Source organism: Drosophila mauritiana, unplaced genomic scaffold (genome assembly GCF_004382145.1).
Source record: "Drosophila mauritiana strain mau12 unplaced genomic scaffold, ASM438214v1 U_271, whole genome shotgun sequence".
NCBI classification, from domain to species: Eukaryota; Metazoa; Arthropoda; class Insecta; order Diptera; family Drosophilidae; genus Drosophila; species Drosophila mauritiana.
Genome location: NW_022881408.1, coordinates 6,515 through 28,268, shown reverse-complemented (window position 1 = coordinate 28,268; position 21,754 = coordinate 6,515). Strand labels below are relative to the sequence as shown.

General features: G+C 39.1%; 3 non-coding genes and 1 pseudogene across 3 annotated transcripts; all 4 read left to right on the top strand.

Annotated features, from left to right (window-relative positions):
* The first annotated feature begins 2,416 nt into the window (after positions 1-2,416).
* LOC117149653 lies at positions 2,417-2,587 on the top strand (annotated as a pseudogene).
* A 387-nt stretch (positions 2,588-2,974) lies between these two features.
* LOC117149655 lies at positions 2,975-6,927 on the top strand. Its single transcript, XR_004460435.1, has one exon. It is a non-coding gene; the product is annotated as a large subunit ribosomal RNA (ribosomal RNA).
* A 3,990-nt stretch (positions 6,928-10,917) lies between these two features.
* LOC117149654 lies at positions 10,918-12,912 on the top strand. Its single transcript, XR_004460434.1, has one exon. It is a non-coding gene; the product is annotated as a small subunit ribosomal RNA (ribosomal RNA).
* A 685-nt stretch (positions 12,913-13,597) lies between these two features.
* LOC117149652 lies at positions 13,598-13,776 on the top strand. The gene has a single exon (XR_004460433.1). It is a non-coding gene; the product is annotated as a 5.8S ribosomal RNA (ribosomal RNA).
* Positions 13,777-21,754: the final 7,978 nt, after the last annotated feature.

The window sequence follows — 21,754 nt, the reverse complement described above, 5'->3', positions numbered from 1 at the left end:
TAGGCTAAAACCAGCGATCGCAAGATCGTTATATTGGTTGAACTCTAGATAACATGCAGATCGTATGGTCTTGTACCGACGACAGATCTTTCAAATGTCTGCCCTATGACTTTTGATGGTAGTATCTAGGACTACCATGGTTGCAACGGGTAACGGGGAATCAGGGTTCGATTCCGGAGAGGGAGCCTGAGAAACGGCTACCACATCTAAGGAAGGCAGCAGGCGCGTAAATTACCCACTCCCAGCTCGGGGAGGTAGTGACGAAAAATAACAATACAGGACTCATATCCGAGGCCCTGTAATTGGAATGAGTACACTTTAAATCCTTTAACAAGGACCAATTGGGAGGCAAGTCTGGTGCCAGCAGCCGCGGTAATTCCAGCTCCAATAGCGTATATTAAAGTTGTTGCGGTTAAAACGTTCGTAGTTGAACTTGTGCTTCATACGGGTAGTACAACTTACAATTGTGGTTAGTACTATACCTTTATGTATGTAAGCGTATTACCGGTGGAGTTCTTATATGTGATTAAATACTTGTATTTTTTCATATGTTCCTCCTATTTAAAACCTGCACTAGTGCTCTTAAACGAGTGTTATTGTGGGCCGGTACTATTACTTTGAACAAATTAGAGTGCTTAAAGCAGGCTTCAAATGCCTGAATATTCTGTGCATGGGATAATGAAATAAGACCTCTGTTCTGCTTTCATTGGTTTTCAGATCAAGAGGTAATGATTAATAGAAGCAGTTTGGGGGCATTAGTATTACCGACGCGAGAGGTGAAATTCTTGGACCGTCGTAAGACTAACTTAAGCGAAAGCATTTGCCAAAGATGTTTTCATTATCAAGAACGAAAGTTAGAGGTTCGAAGGCGATCAGATACCCCCTAGTTTAACCATAAACGATGCAGCTAGCAATTGGGTTGTACTACTTTTATGGCTCTCTCAGTGCTTCCCGGGAAACCAAAGCTTTTGGGCTCCGGGGGAAGTATGGTTGCAAAGCTGAAACTTAAAGGAATTGACGGAAGGGCACCACAGGAGTGGAGCCTGCGGCTTAATTTGACTCAACACGGGAACTTACCAGGTCCGAACATAAGTGTGTAAGACAGATTGATAGCTTTTCTCGATTATGGGTGGTGGTGCATGGCCGTTCTTAGTTCGTGGAGTGATTTGTCTGGTTAATTCCGATAACGAGAGACTCAAATTATTAAATAGATATCTTCGGATTATGGTGCTGAAGCTTATGTAGCTTCATTCATGGTGGCAGTAAAATGTTTATTGTGTTTGAATGTGTTTATGTAAGTGGAGCCGTACTGTTGGTTTGTCCCATTATAAGGACACTAGCTTCTTAATGGACAAATTGCGTCTGCAATAATGAGATTGGCCATAAAGGTCTGTGATGCCCTTAGATGTCCTGGGCTGCACGCGCGCTACAATGAAGTATCAACGTGTATTTCCTAGACCGAGAGGTCGGGTAACGCTGAACCACTTTCATGCTTGGGATTGTGACTGAACTGTTCACATGAACTTGGATTCCCCAGTAAGTGTGAGTCATTAACTCGCATTGATTACGTCCCTGCCCTTTGTAACCCGCCGTCGCTACTACGATTGAATTATTTAGTGAGGTTCCGGACGTGATCCTGTGACGCCTTGCGTGTTACGGTTGTTTCGCAAAGTTGACCGAACTTGATTATTTAGAGGAAGTAAAGTCGTAACAAGGTTTCCGTAGGTGAACCTGCGGAAGGATCATTATTGTATAATATCCTTATCGTTAATAAACATTTGTTATAATACAATAAATACATTTACCAAAATAAAAATATTACAAAATGATTCCACGGAATCAAAAGTTAAGTCAAAATAAAATGAAGATGGCTTTTATTTTATATGTGGGGCTTGGCAACCTCATAAAAAGACTTTAACATTATTAATGTTGTTGTGCGTATTTGTGGCAGTACTACTACAACAATGGCGTTTCCTATAAAAACAAATTCTCGAAATGGAAATCGAAGAACTGACAAATTTGAAAGTAGAAGTCGAATTAAAATTAAAATAATTTTGAATGTGGTATTCAAATAAGTGTGTGTGTATATGGACCATAATATACACGCGTTGCGAATATGTATTGTTCATCTATGTTATGAGCATACGTTGGCTATGCAACAACCTAAATATACAATGTTTGTACCTGTCATCCATCAGGTTAATGTTTTATATAAATTTTGCAGTATGTGTCACCCAAAATAGCAAACCATAACCAGATTTTTATGATACATAATGCTTATATGAAACTAAGACATATCGCAACATTTATTTTTAGGTATAAAATAAATTTATTGAAGGAATTGATATATGCAGTAAATGGTGTATTTTTATTTCTTTCAATAAAACATATTGATATAATATAAAATGAATTATAAAACTCTAAGCGGTGGATCACTCGGCTCATGGGTCGATGAAGAACGCAGCAAACTGTGCGTCATCGTGTGAACTGCAGGACATGACATCGACATTTTGAACGCATATCGCAGTCCATGCTGTATGTATAATTAATTTTTATAGTGTGCTTGGATACATATGGTTGAGGGTTGTAAGACTATGCTAATTAGTTGTTTATAAATTTTTTATAAGCATATGGTATATTATTGGATTAAATAATGATTTTATTCATAATATTAAAAAGAAATGAAAACATTATCTCACATTTGAATGTGAAAACGAAGAGAAATATTTTCTTTTTCAATCAAATAATACTGAGAAATGTCTAGCATAAAAAATTGAAATATTTTTCATCTAGAATTGTCTCTTATTAATGATTCGGAAAAAGAAAATCTTGGTTTTGTTATTATTCTTCGTTGGTTCGTTAAATGGATAAAAATAACTTTGCTTACAGAATATTTGGAACTATTTATAACGATTTAATTGATTGTTTTATCATTTATATATTAAAGAATTTATGGCAAAAATGTTTATATATACAACCTCAACTCATATGGGACTACCCTGAATTTAAGCATATTAATTAGGGGAGGAAAAGAAACTAACAAGGATTTTCTTAGTAGCGGCGAGCGAAAAGAAAACAGTTCAGCACTAAGTCACTTTGTCTATATGGCAATGTGAGATGCAGTGTATGGAGCGTCAATATTCTAGTATGAGAAATTAATGATTTAAGTCCTTCTTAAATGAGGCCATTTACCCATAGAGGGTGCCAGGCCCGTATAACGTTAATGATTACTAGATGATGTTTCCAAAGAGTCGTGTTGCTTGATAGTGCAGCACTAAGTGGGTGGTAAACTCCATCTAAAACTAATATAACCATGAGACGATAGTAAACAAGTACCGTGAGGGAAAGTTGAAAAGAACTCTGAATAGAGAGTTAAACAGTACGTGAAACTGCTTAGAGGTTAAGCCCGATGAACCTGAATATCCGTTATGGAAAATTCATCATTAAAATTGTAATATTTAAATAATATTATTAAGAATAATGTGCATTTTTTCCATATAAGGACATTGTAATCTATTAGCATATCCCAAATTTATCATAAAATATAACTTATAGTTTATTCCAATTAAATTGCTTGCATTTTAACACAGAATAAATGTTATTAATTTGATAAAGTGCTGATAGATTTATATTATTACAGAGCGTTAATTTTTCGGAATTATATAATGGCATAATTATCATTGATTTTTGTGTTTATTATATGCTCTTGTATGATTAACAATGCGAAAGATTCAGGATACCTTCGGGACCCGTCTTGAAACACGGACCAAGGAGTCTAACATATGTGCAAGTTATTGGGATGTAAACCTAATAGGTAATTAACTTGACTATAATGGGATTAGTTTTTTAGCTATTTATAGCTAATTAACACAATCCCGGGGCGTTCTATATAGTTATGTATAATGTATATTTATATTATTTATGCCTCTAACTGGAACGTACCTTGAGCATATATGCTGTGACCCGAAAGATGGTGAACTATACTTGATCAGGTTGAAGTCAGGGGAAACCCTGATGGAAGACCGAAACAGTTCTGACGTGCAAATCGATTGTCAGAATTGAGTATAGGGGCGAAAGACCAATCGAACCATCTAGTAGCTGGTTCCTTCCGAAGTTTCCCTCAGGATAGCTGGTGCATTTTAATATTATATAAATAATCTTATCTGGTAAAGCGAATGATTAGAGGCCTTAGGGTCGAAACGATCTTAACCTATTCTCAAACTTTAAATGGGTAAGAACCTTAACTTTCTTGATATGAAGTTCAAGGTTATGATATAATGTGCCCAGTGGGCCACTTTTGGTAAGCAGAACTGGCGCTGTGGGATGAACCAAACGTAATGTTACGGTGCCCAAATTAACAACTCATGCAGATACCATGAAAGGCGTTGGTTGCTTAAAACAGCAGGACGGTGATCATGGAAGTCGAAATCCGCTAAGGAGTGTGTAACAACTCACCTGCCGAAGCAACTAGCCCTTAAAATGGATGGCGCTTAAGTTGTATACCTATACATTACCGCTAAAGTAGATGATTTATATTACTTGTGATATAAATTTTGAAACTTTAGTGAGTAGGAAGGTACAATGGTATGCGTAGAAGTGTTTGGCGTAAGCCTGCATGGAGCTGCCATTGGTACAGATCTTGGTGGTAGTAGCAAATAATCGAATGAGACCTTGGAGGACTGAAGTGGAGAAGGGTTTCGTGTGAACAGTGGTTGATCACGAGTTAGTCGGTCCTAAGTTCAAGGCGAAAGCCGAAAATTTTCAAGTAAAACAAAAATGCCTAACTATATAAACAAAGCGAATATAATACACTTGAATAATTTTGAACGAAAGGGAATACGGTTCCAATTCCGTAACCTGTTGAGTATCCGTTTGTTATTAAATATGGGCCTCGTGCTCATCCTGGCAACAGGAACGACCATAAAGAAGCCGTCGAGAGATATCGGAAGAGTTTTCTTTTCTGTTTTATAGCCGTACTACCATGGAAGTCTTTCGCAGAGAGATATGGTAGATGGGCTAGAAGAGCATGACATATACTGTTGTGTCGATATTTTCTCCTCGGACCTTGAAAATTTATGGTGGGGACACGCAAACTTCTCAACAGGCCGTACCAATATCCGCAGCTGGTCTCCAAGGTGAAGAGTCTCTAGTCGATAGAATAATGTAGGTAAGGGAAGTCGGCAAATTAGATCCGTAACTTCGGGATAAGGATTGGCTCTGAAGATTGAGATAGTCGGGCTTGATTGGGAAACAATAACATGGTTTATGTGCTCGTTCTGGGTAAATAGAGTTTCTAGCATTTATGTTAGTTACTTGTTCCCCGGATAGTTTAGTTACGTAGCCAATTGTGGAACTTTCTTGCTAAAATTTTTAAGAATACTATTTGGGTTAAACCAATTAGTTCTTATCAATTATAACGATTATCAATTAACAATCAATTCAGAACTGGCACGGACTTGGGGAATCCGACTGTCTAATTAAAACAAAGCATTGTGATGGCCCTAGCGGGTGTTGACACAATGTGATTTCTGCCCAGTGCTCTGAATGTCAAAGTGAAGAAATTCAAGTAAGCGCGGGTCAACGGCGGGAGTAACTATGACTCTCTTAAGGTAGCCAAATGCCTCGTCATCTAATTAGTGACGCGCATGAATGGATTAACGAGATTCCTACTGTCCCTATCTACTATCTAGCGAAACCACAGCCAAGGGAACGGGCTTGGAATAATTAGCGGGGAAAGAAGACCCTTTTGAGCTTGACTCTAATCTGGCAGTGTAAGGAGACATAAGAGGTGTAGAATAAGTGGGAGATATTAGACCTCGGTTTGGTATCGTCAATGAAATACCACTACTCTTATTGTTTCCTTACTTACTTGATTAAATGGAACGTGTATCATTTCCTAGCCATTATACGGATATATTTATTATATCTTATGTATTGGGTTTTGATGCAAGCTTCTTGATCAAAGTATCACGAGTTTGTTATATAATCGCAAACAAATTCTTTAATAAAACGATGCATTTATGTATTTTTGATTTGAAAATTTGGTATAACTCCAATTACTCAGGTATGATCCAATTCAAGGACATTGCCAGGTAGGGAGTTTGACTGGGGCGGTACATCTCTCAAATAATAACGGAGGTGTCCCAAGGCCAGCTCAGTGCGGACAGAAACCACACATAGAGCAAAAGGGCAAATGCTGACTTGATCTCGGTGTTCAGTACACACAGGGACAGCAAAAGCTCGGCCTATCGATCCTTTTGGTTTAAAGAGTTTTTAACAAGAGGTGTCAGAAAAGTTACCATAGGGATAACTGGCTTGTGGCGGCCAAGCGTTCATAGCGACGTCGCTTTTTGATCCTTCGATGTCGGCTCTTCCTATCATTGTGAAGCAAAATTCACCAAGCGTTGGATTGTTCACCCATGCAAGGGAACGTGAGCTGGGTTTAGACCGTCGTGAGACAGGTTAGTTTTACCCTACTAATGACAAAACGTTGTTGCGACAGCATTCCTGCGTAGTACGAGAGGAACCGCAGGTACGGACCAATGGCACAATACTTGTTCGAGCGAACAGTGGTATGACGCTACGTCCGTTGGATTATGCCTGAACGCCTCTAAGGTCGTATCCGTGCTGGACTGCAATGATAAATAAGGGGCAATTTGCATTGTATGGCTTCTAAACCATTTAAAGTTTATAATTTATTTTATAAACGACAATGGATGTGATGCCAATGTAATTTGTAACATAGTAAATTAGGAGGATCTTCGATCACCTGATGCCGCGCTAGTTACATATAAAAGCATTATTTAATACAATGACAAAGCCTAGAATCAATTGTAAACGACTTTTGTAACAGGCAAGGTGTTGTAAGTGGTTGAGCAGCTGCCATACTGCGATCCACTGAAGCTTATCCTTTGCTTGATGATTCGATAAATAAATGATTTTTCCTGTAGCCAAACAAACACCTCGTCATCAATTTAGTGACGCATATGATATTGTCCCTATCATATAATTTTTGATATAAAGACTTTAAAGAATTATATCAAGTTGCCAAATACCTCGTCATCAATTTAGTGACGCATATGATATTGTCCTATCATATAATTAATATAAAGACTTTAATGAATTGTGTCAAGTTGCCAAACACCTCGTCATCAATTTAGTGACGCATATGATATTGTCCCTATCATATAATTTTTGATATAAAACTTTAAAGAATTGTATCAAGTTGCCAAATACCTCGTCATCAATTTAGTGACGCATATGATATTGTCCCTATCATATAATTAATATAAAGACTTTAATGAATTGTGTCAAGTTGCCAAACACCTCGTCATCAATTTAGTGACGCATATGATATTGTCCCTATCATATAATTTTTGATATAAAACTTTAAAGAATTGTATCAAGTTGCCAAATACCTCGTCATCATTTAGTGACGCATATGATATTGTCCCTATCATATAATTAATATAAAGACTTTAATGAATTGTGTCAAGTTGCCAAACACCTCGTCATCAATTTAGTGACGCATATGATATTGTCCCTATCATATAATTTTTGATATAAAAACTTTAAAGAATTGTATCAAGTTGCCAAATACCTCGTCATCAATTTAGTGACGCATATGATATTGTCCCTATCATATAATTAATATAAAGACTTTAATGAATTGTGTCAAGTTGCCAAACACCTCGTCATCAATTTAGTGACGCATATGATATTGTCCCTATCATATAATTTTTGATATAAAAACTTTAAAGAATTGTATCAAGTTGCCAAATACCTCGTCATCAATTTAGTGACGCATATGATATTGTCCTATCATATAATTAATATAAAGACTTTAATGAATTGTGTCAAGTTGCCAAACACCTCGTCATCAATTTAGTGACGCATATGATATTGTCCCTATCATATAATTTTTGATATAAAGACTTTAAAGAATTCTATCAAGTTGCCAAATACCTCGTCATCAATTTAGTGACGCATATGATATTGTCTCTATCATATAATTAATATAAAGACTTTAATGATTTGTGTCACGTTGCCAAACACCTCGTCATCAATTTAGTGACGCATATGATATTGTCCCTATCATATAATTAATATAAAGACTTTTTAAAGAATTGTATCAAGTTGCCAAACACCTCGTCATCAACTACTATATTATGGTTGCGCCGACCTCTCATATTGTATTCTCTTATGTCTTCATAGGATTTTGGCAATTATACGAGTAAATTAAATAATATACATATGAAAATGATTAATTATTATATGTATAAATGTATAAGGGAAAAAATGCTGAAAATATTCCCATATTATCTTAGTATTATAGAGGAAAGACCGTTGCTGACCTCTGATATTGTTCAAAACTTATGTATTTATATGATTTTGGCAATTATATGAGTAAATTAAATAATATACATATGAAAATTATTAATTATTATATGTATAGGGGAAAAAATGCTGAAATATTCCCACATTCTCTTAGTATTATAGAGAAAAGCCATTATAGTGAGAGGGTATAGTAGTGTAAACGACCGGAATTACGACAGAGGGTTCAAAAACTACTATAGGTAGGCAGTGGTTGCCGACCTCTCATATTGTTCAAAACTTATGTATTCATATGATTTTGGCAATTATATGAGTAAATTAAATAATATACATATGAAAATTATTAATTATTATATGTATAGGGGAAAAAATGCTGAAATATTCCCACATTCTCTTAGTATTATAGAGAAAAGCCATTATAGTGAGAGGGTATAGTAGTGTAAACGACCGGAATTACGACAGAGGGTTCAAAAACTACTATAGGTAGGCAGTGGTTGCCGACCTCTCATATTGTTCAAAACTTATGTATTCATATGATTTTGGCAATTATATGAGTAAATTAAATAATATACATATGAAAATTATTAATTATTATATGTATAAGGGAAAAAATGCTGAAAATATCCCACATTCTCTTAGTATAATAGAGAAAAGCCATTATAGTGAGAGGGTATAGTAGTGTAAACGACCGGAATTACGACAGAGGGTTCAAAAACTACTATAGGTAGGCAGTGGTTGCCGACCTCTCATATTGTTCAAAACTTATGTATTCATATGATTTTGGCAATAATATGAGTAAATTAAATAATATACATATGAAAATGATTAATTATTATATGTATAAGGGAAAAAATCTGAAAATATCCCACATTCTCTTAGTATTATAGAGAAAAGCCATTATAGTGAGAGGGTATAGTAGTGTAAACGACCGGAATTACGACAGAGGGTTCAAAAACTACTATAGGTAGGCAGTGGTTGCCGACCTCTCATATTGTTCAAAACTTATGTATTCATATGATTTTGGCAATAATATGAGTAAATTAAATAATATACATATGAAAATGATTAATTATTATATGTATAAGGGAAAAAATGCTGAAAATATCCCACATTCTCTTAGTATTATAGAGAAAAGCCATTATAGTGAGAGGGTATAGTAGTGTAAACGACCGGAATTACGACAGAGGGTTCAAAAACTACTATAGGTAGGCAGTGGTTGCCGACCTCTCATATTGTTCAAAACTTATGTATTCATATGATTTTGGCAATAATATGAGTAAATTAAATAATATACATATGAAAATGATTAATTATTATATGTATAAGGGAAAAAATGCTGAAAATATCCCACATTCTCTTAGTATTATAGAGAAAAGCCATTATAGTGAGAGGGTATAGTAGTGTAAACGACCGGAATTACGACAGAGGGTTCAAAAACTACTATAGGTAGGCAGTGGTTGCCGACCTCTCATATTGTTCAAAACTTATGTATTCATATGATTTTGGCAATAATATGAGTAAATTAAATAATATACATATGAAAATGATTAATTATTATATGTATAAGGGAAAAAATAATCATATTATATATGAATAATGGAAAAAAAATGAAATGTTCCTATAATCTCTTAATATATAAGAGAATAGCCCGTATGTTGGGTGGCAAACGGAATTGAAAATACCCGCTTTGAGGACAGCGGGTTCAAAAACTACTATAGGTAGGCAGTGGTTGCCGACCTCCCGCATTATTCGAAATATTTATTTCGGATTATGTTTATATTGGTTACATACAATAAAGTATATTATTATCCGTACAAATTTGTTTCTCAGTTCTATAGAACACGGGACTTGGCTCCGCGGATAATAGGAATATACGCTTTATAGATAATATCGTTGAAACAAAAGTCAAGTTTCTATTATATATAGAATAACAAATCGTTTCCATATATTATCGTTAATTTTTGGAGGCAGGCAAATATTAATTTATTACCTGCCGTATAGTTGGATTATTATATCGTTACGGTATAATACAAATATGGATTCTTATGAAAGAAATATAAAATTATATATTAAATGTGGAAATATTATCATATGCGCTTGGTTTTATGTTATATATTACCAGAGATATATATGAAAAGAGATAAATTTTAAATTTATCTTCAAAATGCAAATGATTTAACTTAATATTTATATTGGTTAAACAAAAATTGTACATGTGTGGATACAATAATTATGTATGTTGGAAATAAAATGATATTTTATAATGAAATATGTATGTATAAAAAGATAAAATTATAGAAATATATATATTACAATAATTAGATGAAATTCTTGTTATATTGGTAAAACAAGTATAAATTAAAAATGAAAATATGGATTACGAATGCTATATAAAAATGGCCGTAATCGAATGGATTTTTTACTTATATATTTAAAATTTTACCCAAAGGCGAAATATTGAATTTTATTCAATATAATAAAAATCATGGAATTATATAAAGTGAAAAATCTATATATCTATATATCTATTATATTGCTTATTTCGATTCAAAATATATGAATGGAATATGAAGGAAAAACATTATTCTGGTTGATCCTGCCAGTAGTTATATGCTTGTCTCAAAGATTAAGCCATGCATGTCTAAGTACACACGAATTAAAAGTGAAACCGCAAAAGGCTCATTATATCAGTTATGGTTCCTTAGATCGTTAACAGTTACTTGGATAACTGTGGTAATTCTAGAGCTAATACATGCAATTAAAACATGAACCTTATGGGACATGTGCTTTTATTAGGCTAAAACCAAGCGATCGCAAGATCGTTATATTGGTTGAACTCTAGATAACATGCAGATCGTATGGTCTTGTACCGACGACAGATCTTTCAAATGTCTGCCCTATCAACTTTTGATGGTAGTATCTAGGACTACCATGGTTGCAACGGGTAACGGGGAATCAGGGTTCGATTCCGGAGAGGGAGCCTGAGAAACGGCTACCACATCTAAGGAAGGCAGCAGGCGCGTAAATTACCCACTCCCAGCTCGGGGAGGTAGTGACGAAAAATAACAATACAGGACTCATATCCGAGGCCCTGTAATTGGAATGAGTACACTTTAAATCCTTTAACAAGGACCAATTGGAGGGCAAGTCTGGTGCCAGCAGCCGCGGTAATTCCAGCTCCAATAGCGTATATTAAAGTTGTTGCGGTTAAAACGTTCGTAGTTGAACTTGTGCTTCATACGGGTAGTACAACTTACAATTGTGGTTAGTACTATACCTTTATGTATGTAAGCGTATTACCGGTGGAGTTCTTATATGTGATTAAATACTTGTATTTTTTCATATGTTCCTCCTATTTAAAAACCTGCACTAGTGCTCTTAAACGAGTGTTATTGTGGGCCGGTACTATTACTTTGAACAAATTAGAGTGCTTAAAGCAGGCTTCAAATGCCTGAATATTCTGTGCATGGGATAATGAAATAAGACCTCTGTTCTGCTTTCATTGGTTTTCAGATCAAGAGGTAATGATTAATAGAAGCAGTTTGGGGGCATTAGTATTACGACGCGAGAGGTGAAATTCTTGGACCGTCGTAAGACTAACTTAAGCGAAAGCATTTGCCAAAGATGTTTTCATTAATCAAGAACGAAAGTTAGAGGTTCGAAGGCGATCAGATACCGCCCTAGTTCTAACCATAAACGATGCCAGCTAGCAATTGGGTGTAGCTACTTTTATGGCTCTCTCAGTCGCTTCCCGGGAAACCAAAGCTTTTGGGCTCCGGGGGAAGTATGGTTGCAAAGCTGAAACTTAAAGGAATTGACGGAAGGGCACCACCAGGAGTGGAGCCTGCGGCTTAATTTGACTCAACACGGGAAAACTTACCAGGTCCGAACATAAGTGTGTAAGACAGATTGATAGCTCTTTCTCGAATCTATGGGTGGTGGTGCATGGCCGTTCTTAGTTCGTGGAGTGATTTGTCTGGTTAATTCCGATAACGAACGAGACTCAAATATATTAAATAGATATCTTCAGGATTATGGTGCTGAAGCTTATGTAGCCTTCATTCATGGTGGCAGTAAAATGTTTATTGTGTTTGAATGTGTTTATGTAAGTGGAGCCGTACCTGTTGGTTTGTCCCATTATAAGGACACTAGCTTCTTAAATGGACAAATTGCGTCTAGCAATAATGAGATTGAGCAATAACAGGTCTGTGATGCCCTTAGATGTCCTGGGCTGCACGCGCGCTACAATGAAAGTATCAACGTGTATTTCCTAGACCGAGAGGTCCGGGTAAACCGCTGAACCACTTTCATGCTTGGGATTGTGAACTGAAACTGTTCACATGAACTTGGAATTCCCAGTAAGTGTGAGTCATTAACTCGCATTGATTACGTCCCTGCCCTTTGTACACACCGCCCGTCGCTACTACCGATTGAATTATTTAGTGAGGTCTCCGGACGTGATCACTGTGACGCCTTGCGTGTTACGGTTGTTTCGCAAAAGTTGACCGAACTTGATTATTTAGAGGAAGTAAAAGTCGTAACAAGGTTTCCGTAGGTGAACCTGCGGAAGGATCATTATTGTATAATATCCTTATCGTTAATAAACATTTGTTATAATACAAATAAATACAATTTACCAAAATAAAAATATTACAAAATGATTCCACGGAATCAAAAGTTAAAGTCAAAATAAAATGAAGATGGCTTTTATTTTATATGTGGGGCTTGGCAACCTCATAAAAAGACTTTAACATTATTAATGTTGTTGTGCGTATTTGTGGCAGTACCTACTACAACAATGGCGTTTCCTATAAAAACAAATTCTCGAAAATGGAAATCGAAGAAACTGAACAAAATTTGAAAGTAGAAGTCGAATTAAAATTAAAATAATTTTGAATGTGGTATTCAAAATAAGTGTGTGTGTATATGGACCATAATATACACGCGTTGCGAATATGTATTGTTCATCTATGTTATGAGCATACGTTGGCTAATGCAACAACCTAAAATATACAATGTTTGTACCTGTCATCCATCAGGTTAATGTTTTATATAAATTTTGCAGTATGTGTCACCCAAAATAGCAAACCATAACCAGATTTTATGATACATAATGCTTATATGAAACTAAGACATATCGCAACATTTATTTTTAGGTATAAAAATAAATTTATTGAAGGAATTGATATATGCCAGTAAAATGGTGTATTTTTAATTTCTTTCAATAAAAACAATATTGATATTATATAAAAATGAATTATAAAACTCTAAGCGGTGGATCACTCGGCTCATGGGTCGATGAAGAACGCAGCAAACTGTGCGTCATCGTGTGAACTGCAGGACACATGAACATCGACATTTTGAACGCATATCGCAGTCCATGCTGTTATGTACTTTAATTAATTTTATAGTGCTGCTTGGACTACATATGGTTGAGGGTTGTAAGACTATGCTAATTAAGTTGTTTATAAATTTTTTATAAGCATATGGTATATTATTGGATTAAATAATGATTTTATTCATAATATTAAAAAGAAATGAAAAACATTATCTCACATTTGAATGTGAAAAACGAAGAGAAATATTTTCTTTTTCAATCAAATAATACTGAGAAATGTCTAGCATAAAAAATTGAAATATTTTTCATCTAGAATTGTCTCTTATTAATGATTCGGAAAAAGAAAAATCTTGGTTTTGTTATTATTCTTCGTTGGTTCGTTAAATGGATAAAAAATAACTTTGCTTACAAGAACTATTGGAACTATTTATAACGAATTTAATTGATTGTTTTATCATTTATATATAAAGAATTTATGGCAAAAAATAGTTATATATACAACCTCAACTCATATGGGACTACCCCCTGAATTTAAGCATATTAATTAGGGGAGGAAAAGAAACTAACAAGGATTTTCTTAGTAGCGGCGAGCGAAAAGAAAACAGTTCAGCACTAAGTCACTTTGTCTATATGGCAAATGTGAGATGCAGTGTATGGAGCGTCAATATTCTAGTATGAGAAATTAATGATTTAAGTCCTTCTTAAATGAGGCCATTTACCCATAGAGGGTGCCAGGCCCGTATAACGTTAATGATTACTAGATGATGTTTCCAAAGAGTCGTGTTGCTTGATAGTGCAGCACTAAGTGGGTGGTAAACTCCATCTAAAACTAAATATAACCATGAGACCGATAGTAAACAAGTACCGTGAGGGAAAGTTGAAAAGAACTCTGAATAGAGAGTTAAACAGTACGTGAAACTGCTTAGAGGTTAAGCCCGATGAACCTGAATATCCGTTATGGAAAATTCATCATTAAAATTGTAATATTTAAATAATATTATTAAGAATAATGTGCATTTTTTCCATATAAGGACATTGTAATCTATTAGCATATCCCAAATTTATCATAAAATATAACTTATAGTTTATTCCAATTAAATTGCTTGCATTTTAACACAGAATAAATGTTATTAATTTGATAAAGTGCTGATAGATTTATATTATTACAGAGCGTTAATTTTTCGGAATTATATAATGGCATAATTATCATTGATTTTTGTGTTTATTATATGCTCTTGTATGATTAACAATGCGAAAGATTCAGGATACCTTCGGGACCCGTCTTGAAACACGGACCAAGGAGTCTAACATATGTGCAAGTTATTGGGATGTAAACCTAATAGCGTAATTAACTTGACTAATAATGGGATTAGTTTTTTAGCTATTTATAGCTAATTAACACAATCCCGGGGCGTTCTATATAGTTATGTATAATGTATATTTATATTATTTATGCCTCTAACTGGAACGTACCTTGAGCATATATGCTGTGACCCGAAAGATGGTGAACTATACTTGATCAGGTTGAAGTCAGGGGAAACCCTGATGGAAGACCGAAACAGTTCTGACGTGCAAATCGATTGTCAGAATTGAGTATAGGGGCGAAAGACCAATCGAACCATCTAGTAGCTGGTTCCTTCCGAAGTTTCCCTCAGGATAGCTGGTGCATTTTAATATTATATAAAATAATCTTATCTGGTAAAGCGAATGATTAGAGGCCTTAGGGTCGAAACGATCTTAACCTATTCTCAAACTTTAAATGGTAAGAACCTTAACTTTCTTGATATGAAGTTCAAGGTTATGATATAATGTGCCCAGTGGGCCACTTTTGGTAAGCAGAACTGGCGCTGTGGGATGAACCAAACGTAATGTTACGGTGCCCAAATTAACAACTCATGCAGATACCATGAAAGGCGTTGGTTGCTTAAAACAGCAGGACGGTGATCATGGAAGTCGAAATCCGCTAAGGAGTGTGTAACAACTCACCTGCCGAAGCAACTAGCCCTTAAAATGGATGGCGCTTAAGTTGTATACCTATACATTACCGCTAAAGTAGATGATTTATATTACTTGTGATATAAATTTTGAAACTTTAGTGAGTAGGAAGGTACAATGGTATGCGTAGAAGTGTTTGGCGTAAGCCTGCATGGAGCTGCCATTGGTACAGATCTTGGTGGTAGTAGCAAATAATCGAATGAGACCTTGGAGGACTGAAGTGGAGAAGGGTTTCGTGTGAACAGTGGTTGATCACGAGTTAGTCGGTCCTAAGTTCAAGGCGAAAGCCGAAAATTTTCAAGTAAAACAAAAATGCCTAACTATATAAACAAAGCGAATATAATACACTTGAATAATTTTGAACGAAAGGGAATACGGTTCCAATTCCGTAACCTGTTGAGTATCCGTTTGTTATTAAATATGGGCCTCGTGCTCATCCTGGCAACAGGAACGACCATAAAGAAGCCGTCGAGAGATATCGGAAGAGTTTTCTTTTCTGTTTTATAGCCGTACTACCATGGAAGTCTTTCGCAGAGAGATATGGTAGATGGGCTAGAAGAGCATGACATATACTGTTGTGTCGATATTTTCTCCTCGGACCTTGAAAATTTATGGTGGGGACACGCAAACTTCTCAACAGGCCGTACCAATATCCGCAGCTGGTCTCCAAGGTGAAGAGTCTCTAGTCGATAGAATAATGTAGGTAAGGGAAGTCGGCAAATTAGATCCGTAACTTCGGGATAAGGATTGGCTCTGAAGATTGAGATAGTCGGGCTTGATTGGGAAACAATAACATGGTTTATGTGCTCGTTCTGGGTAAATAGAGTTTCTAGCATTTATGTTAGTTACTTGTTCCCCGGATAGTTTAGTTACGTAGCCAATTGTGGAACTTTCTTGCTAAAATTTTTAAGAATACTATTTGGGTTAAACCAATTAGTTCTTATCATTATAACGATTATCAATTAACAATCAACAGAACTGCGGATTGAAACCGACGTCGAAATAAAACAAACAGAGGGCGATTTGAAAATAGGCAATAAGGATCAGCTGCGTCCGAAGTGTAAAACATAAGCGCCGTGGTGCAACCCAGTAACATAGACACTCAAATTCAAGTAAAGAAATTCAACTGCGTGGGTATAGCCCCGTAGAATGCCATTCCAAATGGAGAGCCCAAGAGCTACAAACGATCATTGACAGGGCAGAGCTCGAGGGAAAGGAAACCACTCTCCAATGCTTATCGCTATATCTCCTAGGAATTTTTCCGGCACAGGGTGTACGACACACGCTGACGAGACCTCCTCGGAGACCTCGAAATAGGAGAGAAAGCAGAAGGCAACAGTATGCTGTCACCCAGCGCAACTGGGATAAGCATAAAGGAAGATGCATTAAGTCCTTGCTAAATGGAACTGATGAGTCGGTAATGCCAAGCCAAGAAGTAATGGTTCCCTACTGGAGAGAAGTAATGACTCAGCCTAGCCCAAGCTCTTGCAGTGGAGAAGTGATACAAATGGATCACTCGCTTGAGAGGGTTTGGTCTGCTATTACGGAGCATGACCTTAGGGCATCAAGAATCTCATTATCTTCATCTCCGGGGCCTGACGGGATAACTCCAAAAACAGCCAGGGAGGTGCCGTCAGGTATTATGCTACGAATAATGAACCTAATTCTATGGTGCGGCAATCTACCACACTCTATCCGACTGGCCAGAACTGTCTTCATCCCGAAGACGGTGACGGCGAAGCGACCGCAAGACTTTCGTCCAATATCGGTGCCTTCAGTCCTGGTAAGACAGCTAAATGCAATATTGGCAACCCGGTTGAACTCATCAATCAATTGGGACCCGCGCCAGCGGGGCTTCTTACCTACCGACGGATGTGCCGATAATGCGACGATAGTTGACTTAGTCTTGAGGCATAGCCATAAGCACTTTAGATCTTGCTACATCGCAAATTTAGATGTAAGCAAGGCATTCGATTCTCTATCGCATGCATCTATATATGACACCTTACGTGCTTATGGTGCGCCAAAGGGCTTCGTTGACTACGTACAGAATACGTACGAGGGTGGCGGTACCAGTCTCAATGGGGACGGTTGGAGTTCAGAGGAATTCGTCCCTGCTAGAGGAGTGAAGCAGGGTGACCCTTTGTCTCCTATTCTATTTAACTTGGTAATGGACAGGTTACTTAGAAACCTACCAGCGAAATTGGTGCTAGAGTCGGAAATGCCATTACTAACGCGGCCGCGTTTGCAGATGATTTGGTACTATTTGCTGAAACTCGAATGGGACTTCAAGTATTGTTGGACAGAACGTTGGATTTTCTATCTCTCGTCGGCCTCAAACTTAATGCCGACAAATGTTTTACCGTTGGCATTAAGGGCCAGCCGAAACAGAAGTGTACCGTGCTAGAGGCACAGAGCTTTTACGTAGGCTCAAGAGAGATTCCATCATTGAAGCGAACGGACGAGTGGAAGTACTTAGGCATCAACTTCACTGCAACTGGGAGGGTTCGATGCAATCCGGCCGAGGACATTGGTCCAAAGCTACAAAGATTGACAAAGGCCCCCTCAAACCACAACAGAGGATGTTCGCCCTAAGGACTGTCCTTATCCCACAGCTCTATCACAAGTTAGCCCTTGGGAGTGTGGCGATAGGCGTCCTACGAAAAACTGACAAACTAATACGATACTATGTGCGAAGATGGCTAAATCTTCCGCTGGATGTGCCGATAGCATTCATTCACGCACCCCCAAAAAGTGGAGGTCTCGGAATTCCATCACTTAGATGGGTAGCTCCAATGTTAAGGCTAAGACGTTTGAGTAATATTAAATGGCCTCACCTCACGCAAAACGAGGTAGCCAGCTCTTTCCTCGAAGCCGAAAAACAACGGGCCCGAGATAGATTATTTGCAGAACAACATGAATTGTTATCGCGTCCGGCAATAGAAAAATATTGGGCGAACAAATTGTACCTCTCAGTTGATGGCAGCGGACTCCGTGAAGCGGGCCATTGGGGACCGCAACACGGGTGGGTTAATCAACCCACGCGTTTACTAACAGGAAAGGAATATATAGACGGTATTCGTCTGCGGATAAATGCCCTACCCACGAAGTCTCGTACTACAAGGGGAAGGCACGAATTGGAACGACAGTGTCGTGCAGGATGTGACGCTCCCGAAACAACAAACCATATAATGCAAAAATGTTACCGATCGCATGGGAGGCGCGTAGCTAGACACAACTGCGTAGTAAATCGAATCAAGCGGGGACTTGAGGAGAGAGGCTGCGCGGTCATTGTTGAACCAAGTCTGCAGTGCGAATCCGGCCTTAATAAACCGGACCTGGTGGCACTACGACAAAATCACATTGATGTGATCGACATACAAATTGTGACAGACGGACACTCTATGGATGATGCGCACCAGCGCAAAATCAATAGATACGACAGACCGGACATACGAACTGAATTGCGTCGCAGATTCGAAGCCGCAGGTGACATTGAATTCCATTCTGCCACCCTGAACTGGAGGGGGATCTGGAGTGGTCAATCCGTTAAAAGATTGATAGCGAAGGGTCTCCTCAGCAAATATGATAGTCATATCATTAGCGTCCAGGTTATGAGAGGCAGTCTCGGTTGTTTTAAACAGTTCATGTACCTGAGCGGGTTTTCCCGAGATTGGACTTAGCTAAAACGTTTGGTTCAAAACATTTGCTTGCTGTCTTGGCATAACATCAATAAAGGCATAAACATCGCAAATAATGGTAATATATAAATGGCTATGAGGATGGTTTTAGTACGTAGGCGTTGCGGAACTTCGGTTCAGCAATGAATCGTGCATGCTAGGAAACTGAAGTGTTGACAGACCTAGTATCTTTCGATAGATTTCCATACCTCCGCGATCAAAAAAAAAAAAAAAAAAAAAATAGCCAAATGCCTCGTCATCTAATTAGTGACGCGCATGAATGGATTAACGACGGACGTGTTTTCGTTGCGCTCGTGTACAGATTGCGAATAACTAAGTTTTCCTTGTTGGAAAGTAATTAAATCGGTGATTTAGTGCTCCGCGGAAGTCGAGTGAAAATTGTCGAGTGTTAAAAACAAGCGGTTTGGAAATTATTAACAATAAACTATTGGAAATTTTCCACTCCGCACGTGCTGCGAGGCGAGCTTACGAGTAAGTTTTTCGAGTAAGCTTTTTGAGCAGCTGTCAAAAGCTTATTGGTGGCAGTCACTGCTAGGGTTTGTGTATAGGGACAGTTTTAGTGCTACCAGACGCTACCGATAGGTGGAGCTCTAGAGCATCTACCTTTTGTCAGTGAGCAAACGAGCATACGGTTGCTGGCGTCGACGGTAGGAGGAGCCACCATCGGAGTTATGCCGACCGAGAGCGACAGCAGCGCGAGTGCCTTGAGCGGATGTAGTGCCTCGAGGAAATCCAGACGAGGCAGGCGCAGAAGCCATCTGGCCTCTAAGAGCTCGGCGCCGACGCAGGCGAAATTGGTTGCCCTGGCGTCGAATGGAGTGCCAGAACCCGTTGGTGTACTGAGGAGGCGTTTTCGTCGCTGGAGGACGCCCGGCGGCTACGGCAAACGCTGCCATCGATGCTGCCCCCCCAACGCTGCTGCCACCGCTGTTGATCCTACTGCTGCCCCTGCTGCCGACCACACTGCTGCCTCCGCGTTTCCACTGCTGCTAAAATTGTTGCCACCACTGCCACCGCCGCTACCGCTGCCGCCCGTGCTGGGCAAGCAGCCATGATGGCAGAGCTGTCGGCCACCCAGCGCATGGTGAGAAGCAGCTTCCGCAGCCTAGGAGAAGTGGACACGGAAGAGCTCTCGTATGCTATCAGCCGCTACGATGAGCTGGTGCTGGCGTTAATGCTCCGGTGTGGAGAACTGGAGACGCGGCTCGCTATGCCGCCACCGCCGCCGCCGTCGTCGAATCCGTTAAAGAATACGGCCGCCAATGCTCCCCAGATGCCACAGGTTGCACCCATCGCTGCCCCGCGGACCACCAAGGTTCGCGAGACGTGGTCAGCGGTGGTGAAGTGCGACGACCCTGCGCTATCGGGGAAAGCTATAGCGGAAAAGGTGCGAACGATGGTTGCACCCTCCCTCGGAGTCAGAGTACATGAGGTACGTGAGCTCCGTCGAGGTGGTGGTGCGATCATTCGTACTCCTTCAGTTGGAGAGCTGCAGAAGGTGGTAGCATCAAAGAGGTTCGCTGAAGTTGGGCTAAATGTGGCACGGAATGCGGCCGAGAAGCCGAAGGTCGTCGTCTATGACGTCGACACAGCTATCGGCCCTGAGGAATTCATGCAGGAGCTGCATGGAAATAACTTCGACAGCGAATGACTATGTCCCAATTTAAGAAGTCCGTGCACCTGGTGACCAAGGCGTGGTCGGTAACCGACGGCGCCACAGTAAATGTAACGCTAGAGGTAGACGACCGCGCGATGGCGAAGCTTGATGTAGGTCGTGTCTACATCAAGTGGTTCTCATTCCGATGCCGAGCACAGGTCCGCACATACGCCTGCCACAGATGCGTGGGTTTCGACCACAAGGTCAGCGAATGCCGGCAGAAGGACAATGTCTGCCGCCAGTGCGGGCAACAAGGCCACACCGCGGCAAAGTGCCAAAACCCGGTGGACTGCCGGAACTGCCGTCACAGAGGGCAACCCTCGGGGCATTACATGCTCTCGAACGTGTGCCCGATATACGGGGCGTTGCTGGCGAGGGTGCAAGCTAGACATTAATGTTTAGCTTCATCCAAGCGAACTGTGGCCGAGGCAGAGCTGCGACCATCGAGCTCGGAGTCCGACTCAGGAGATCGGAGTCTATGTTCGCGCTGGTGCAGGAGCCGTATCTCGGCGGGGACGAATGGATGTGCTGCCTGAAGGAATGAGAATTTTCACCGATCGGCGAGGGAAGGCAGCCATCCTAGTAGATCAACAGGAAGCCATCTGTATGCCAGTGGAGACCCTCACCACGGATTATGGCGTATGTCTGGTCGTTAAAGGGAGCTTTGGCTCAATCTTCCTTTGCGCCGCATACTGCCAGTTCGATGCACCTCTGGAACCGTACCTCCGG